Below are 6,000 nucleotides of genomic sequence, written 5' to 3'. Positions count from 1 at the left end.
CAACTACTGTCAGCTCATCACTTGGGCCACAAGTAAGTTCAGAGTCAGCCCAATACCGTTTGTAAAGAATACATAGCATATTTGTCACCTGGGAGCCGGTGTCCAGCAAAGCGTTCATGGGGGGACCGTTCGTCCTCTGACGTACTTGGCTCGCCAATTCTTTGGGCCTTGCTGTCCTACTCATTGGGGTTGGCCCTGTGCCCCAGGAGTTGCCCGTTTTCAATAACAGAATCTGGCGATATGGCCTGCTTTGCTGCAGCGGCGGCAGGTGGGACGTCCGTTCTGGTCGTAGCAATCGTTGTCTCTCCCTCTGAGCGGTGGGATCCTCTTCTTCCGTAGCCACGGGACATCCTCTGGACTGCAAGCCAGCTGGACCTTCTCTTTTGAGGACACTTGCATGGACTGCACGGTTTTGGCAAGTGCAGCCATATTTTTGGTCAGCTCTTGGACCTGAAGGCGTAGTTCTGCAGATGGATCATTATCCAGAGTCTGTGCGTCAACCTCCACTGGGTTCTGAGGGAAAGATGCTGCCTCTTGGTGGTAGGTAATTGCTGGGCGCCTAGGGGGCACTGGACAGCTGACATTTGGTTCATGCAGCACCCGGATAGCCCTGTCTTTAAGGTCTGCAAAGTCTAGATCAGGGTTCTGTAGGGCCAAGATACGCAGCTGTGTCCTGTGGGTGCTGGATAGGAGTCCCTCAATAAATTGTTCCTTTAATAGTCTGTCTCCATCCCTCACGCTGTCTGGGTTAATCTGCTTGATGGCCCGCAGCGCCTCATGAAGGTTAAGAGCATAGTCCCGTACACTGTCCTCCACACTTTGTTTTCACCCAAAGAACCTCATCTTTATTTCTGCTGCGGTGTGGGTGTCAAAGGTGCTCCTCAGCTTAGCCAGAACTTTCTTAACAGTCTCTTTATCAGTGTCCTGCCAGGATTTTACTTCTCTTTGAGCTGCACCAGTTAACTGTCCAATAAGGATGTTTACTTTTTGGCTGTCAGACAGAGGATACACTTCAAATAAACTGCAGTCTCTCCTTGAAATCGCTCAGGGTATGTGACTCCCCTGAATATTGCGGTAGCCAGGCCATTCCCGGTATATATGGCATTGATATCGGCATTATGGGGACTACAGTGGCGGTCGCTTGCTCTTGCTGCACTCTGGGAGCTGCGCCAGCCGCTGGATTCTGCTGTGCTATGGAAGCTGTGGCTGCACCCATCCCTGTATCTTGTGGCAACATGGGGGCGGCGGCGGCGTCCGCCGCTACATCTTCTCCTGATTCAGACATTCTCTTCCCCCCTAGTTAACCTTAGCCAGGCTCTGAATTTCCACTGGCTCACCAGGCTGTAGCTCCGCAGGCTGGATTAACAGTGATTCCAGGCCTCAGCTACTTGCTTCCCGCCAGCTGATACTTTCGTGCGCAGCACTTCACTTTTCGTGCTCTCTCTCAGGCTCTACCCATGATGGCACGCCCCTTCTGCTTCCTGCACACTGTGTGGCATTGTAATGGCGGCAATCACACTGTGCAATACACTGTTCGATAGAGTCTATGGCACACAGTACCCGGTGATATCGGGCTTCGATATCCTGTTTGTGACGCCAAGTTGGAGCACCCTCAGGGCTAGTGGGGTACTCAGTATCGGTCTTCTTCTTAAAGGGGCAGTGTCACAGCAGCGGTGACCCGGTCCGTGGCCCTGGGCCTCCAATAAAAGGGATGTATTTTACAAAGGAATGAAATAGAGTTTTTGTAAAGAGTTCGTGACACTACGATTTGATCAATAGTGACCAGCGCTGTAGTGCAAATCCGCTGGGACTGATGATGATGCAGCATAGCTGGTAAAGCTCTCCACGGGCAGAGCTGAGTCCCAGGGCAGGTGAAAGATGTTGAAAGATGAATGGGGGTGTACTGAATTGTCCAGCAAGGGATGTAGCAGTGCTGAGAAGGTAACACAGGAAGAATTCAAAGGACACAACAGAGTGCAGTTTCCTTTACCTTTTATGGAGCTTTGTAGGTACAGTCCAGGGTTCAAGTTGCAATTGGTACAGGAGTTGGTCAGCCTGGAAGCAATTTGGGAATCTCTCTATACAGATGGGTTGTGAGGTCTCCTTTTCTAGCGCTATTATGAAGTACTGCGGTTCCGAACTCAACACAAGTTCCTCTTTCTGTCTGTTACTTAGAACTCCACTCACATGACAGGTAGCTGTAGCCTCCTTCATGAACTGCCCTTAATGGCGTCTCTGGCTCACACGTTGCTACTGTGTCAAGTCTCATTTGGGAACAGAGCATCTACAGCCTCTTGTTCCTCCAGTTTCTGCTGTGGGACCTTTAGTATCCACACAGCCTCGGACTCCGGCGTCCGGTCGCTGCGCTTCAGCTTAGGGATGGGCTCTGCTATAGCCCCAGTCCCCAGCTCGTCTCCCACATCCTCCTTCTTCCCTCTCCACACTTCAACTAACTATCTTCCTATTCCTGACCACAGAGAGGAGCCCCTCTGCAGTTAGGTTCAGAGCTCCCTCTGCTGGCCTAGAGTAGGAACTGTGTTGTGTGCTGGAACTACCTAATAAAGAGATCCTTTCCCTTCTCCCAGACATGACATAACTCTCCCTAGGAGGGAGGTAAGGCCACTGTGGCGACCGTACTCCTGGGGGCACCACACTGCTCCATAGATTATGCCCCCATATGCTGCCCCATAAAATGCCCCCTTATGCTGCTCCATAGATTATGCCCCCTTATGCTGCTCCATAGATTATGTCCCCATAAGATGCTCCATAGTTTATGCCCCCATATGCTGCTCCATAGATTATGCCCCCATATGCTGCTGCAAATAAAAAAAATGACATACTCACCTCTCGTCGCTGGGGGCCAGGTGCCGGTGTCCTGAGCAGGCGGGGACACTGGCACGCTATGGGGAACAGGTGCCGGTGTCATCGCTGGCTCAGGACCCCGGCACTGGCAATATTCACCTGTCCCTGGTCTATCGCTGCGCTCCGCTGTCTTCCGGGTCCCTCTGTCAGTGACTGTTCAGGCAGATGGCACTGCGCGTACTAACTACGTCACCATGCCCTCTGACCTGAATGGCACAGACAGAGGAGGTGGAGGATAGAGCAGCGTGCAGCAATGGAGCGGGGACAGGTGAATTTAGCATATACTTACCCTCTCCTGGTGCGGTCTCTGTAGCCCCACTTTTCCTGGTCTCAGGCTCCTTCCTTCAGCGGTCACGTGGTACCGCTCATTAAAGTCATTAATATGCACATATTCATGACTTTAATGAGCAGTACCACGTGACCGCTGAAGGAAGTAGCCTCAGATCCTGGGAGAAGTGGGGGGCTGCAGAGACTGTGCCAGAAGGGGGTAAGTATGATCTGACACACCCGCTCCCCTTCCCCCGCCAACCTCTTGGTATATGACTCGCGTATAAGCTGAGAGGGGGACTTTCAACCGTAAAAAATGGGCTGAAAATCTCGGCTTATACGCGAGTATATACGGTAGGTTTCTTACAGGAAACTGGTCACCAGGTTTTCCCCATATATAGTATACACAAGCACCTATATGCCCTTATACTAGTCTAGAGTGCTAGACATATGTCTCTAAGCCAATGTGCATAATGTAAATAACTTCTTATACTCACCTACGGGGCGGTCTGGTATTATGTTTGTCACTGTTCTTCTTCCAGCACAGTCCTCATTTCCGTGGATGATGCGTCCTACATCATCCACACAACCTCCCCCATCATGCTTCTGTGCAGGAACATGTCTCTGCCCTGCCGATCACAAAGCAAAGTACTCCAAAGCGCAAAGAGAAGTGAGGCTGCACCGGAGCGTGATGGAAGACACTGTGTGGATGGACTTAGGATGCATTGTCAACTCAAAGAAAGGAGGACAGTGATAGAAGAGGAGTTTTTTCCTGAGGAATGAGTTCTGTGAGACCCTGAAATGCGTAGAATAAAGACCACTGTATTAATAATCTGAGTTTTAGTGATTCGCAGCACAGATTGTCTGACCACATTTATCCTATCCTGAATCTTCTATGTTGGTCTCTCGTGGATCTGTGGTAATGCAGCAGCGAATCCTCCATTGCCTGTTACAAAACTCCATTTGGTGAGTGTATTACTTGCAATTACAATGCAATGTATTACTTGCAATTGTTATCTGCACACCGGGTAATGCACCATTGCGCTATTTCTCTTTTGGATGCAGAAAGGCTCGCCCAGAGCATAGGCCCCGCTGCCCAAGCATCAAGTCCCCAAGACACTCAGACACCACAATTGTGCATTAAATCCCCCCGCGCCCCGAGAGCCCAACCAGACCAGGGGGAGTTAATGCACGCTTGTGGGGTCTGGTTGTACCCGGGGGGGTAATGCATGTTTGTGGGGTCTGGTTGGGCCCTAATGGGGATAATGCACGCTTGTGGCGTCTGGTTGGGCTTCTTGGGGGGCGATTAATGCACGCTCGTGGGGTCTGGTAGGGCCCCCGGGGGGAGGGTTAATGCACGCTTGCGAGGTCTGGTTGGGCCCTGCAGTAGACCCCCAAGGAGCCCACCAGACCACAAAATCATGCAATAACTCCTCCCCATGAGCCCAACCAGACACACAAGCAAGTATTTACCCCCCCATGTGCTTGTGGGGTCTGGTGGGCTTCTGGGGGGGTTAATGCACGCTTGAGGGGTCAGGATGGCTCCTGGGGTGGGTTAAGGCAGGGTCCATCCAGACCCCGCAAACGTGCATTAACCCCCCTGGGGCCCAACTAGACCCCAAAAGCATGCATTAATCCCCCCTGGGGCCCAACAAGACCCCGCAAATGTGCACTAACCCGCTTGGGAGCCCAACAAACCAGACCCTGCAAGAGTGCACCAACCCCCCCAGAAGTCCAGTCAAACCCCAAAAATGTGCATGAATCCCCCACACAGTGAGGAGCCCACTCAGACCCCACAAGTGTGCATTAACCCCCCAGGAGCACAACCAGACCCCACAAGCGTGCATTAACCCCCACAGGAGCCCAACCAAACCCCTAAAACGTACAATAATCCCCCCAGGAGCCCAACCAAACCCCAAAAATGTGCACTAATCCCCCCAGTGAGGAGCCCACCCAGACCCCGCACAAGTGCATTAACCCCCACGGGACCCAACCAGATCCCACAGACATGCATTAACCCCCCCCAGGACCCAACCACATCCCACAGATGTACATTAACCCCCCAGGGTCCTGACCAGATCCCGCAAGAGTGCATTAACCCCCCAGGAGCCCAACCAAACCCCAAAAACATGCACTAATCCCCCGACAGTGAGGAGCCCACCCAGAACCCACAGGCATGCATTAATGCCGCCGGAAGCCCAAACAAGAACCCACAAGTGTGCATTAGTCTCCCTTCTGGGAGCCCAACCAGACCCCACAAGCATGTATTAACCCCCTCGGTACCCAACCAGACCCCACAAGCGTGCATTAACCCCCTAGGACCCAACCAGACCCCGCAAGCGTGCATTGACCCCCGCACTGAGGCCCAACCAGACTCCACAAGCATGCATTAGTACCCCCCCAGAAGTACAATCAGACCCCACAAGCATGCATTAACGCCCGTGAGCACAACCAGACCTCACAAGCATGCATCAACCCCAACAGGCACCCAACCAGACCCCAAAAGCATGCATTAACCCCCCGGAACCCAACCAGACCTCACATGCATGCATTAACCCCCCAGGACCCAACCAGACCTCACAAGTGTGCACTCACCCCCCTACACTGAGGACAAGACTCCACAAGCATGCATTAGTACCCCGCCAGAAGTACAACCAGACCCCACAAGCATGCATTAACCCCCTCATGGACCCAACCAGACCCCACAAGAGTGCAATAACCCCCCCAGGAGCCCAGTTAAACCCCAAAAAGTGCACTAATCCACTCCAGGAGCCCAACCAAACCCCAAAAACGTGCACTAAACCTCCCCAGACAGGAGCCCGCCCAGACCTCGCACGAGTGCATTAACCCCCCCCAGGACCCAACCAGATC

This window comes from Dendrobates tinctorius, unplaced genomic scaffold (genome assembly GCF_039654945.1).
Source record: "Dendrobates tinctorius isolate UK_male_01 unplaced genomic scaffold, ASM3965494v1 ptg000120l, whole genome shotgun sequence".
NCBI classification, from domain to species: Eukaryota; Metazoa; Chordata; class Amphibia; order Anura; family Dendrobatidae; genus Dendrobates; species Dendrobates tinctorius.
This window is presented reverse-complemented; position numbering follows the sequence as displayed.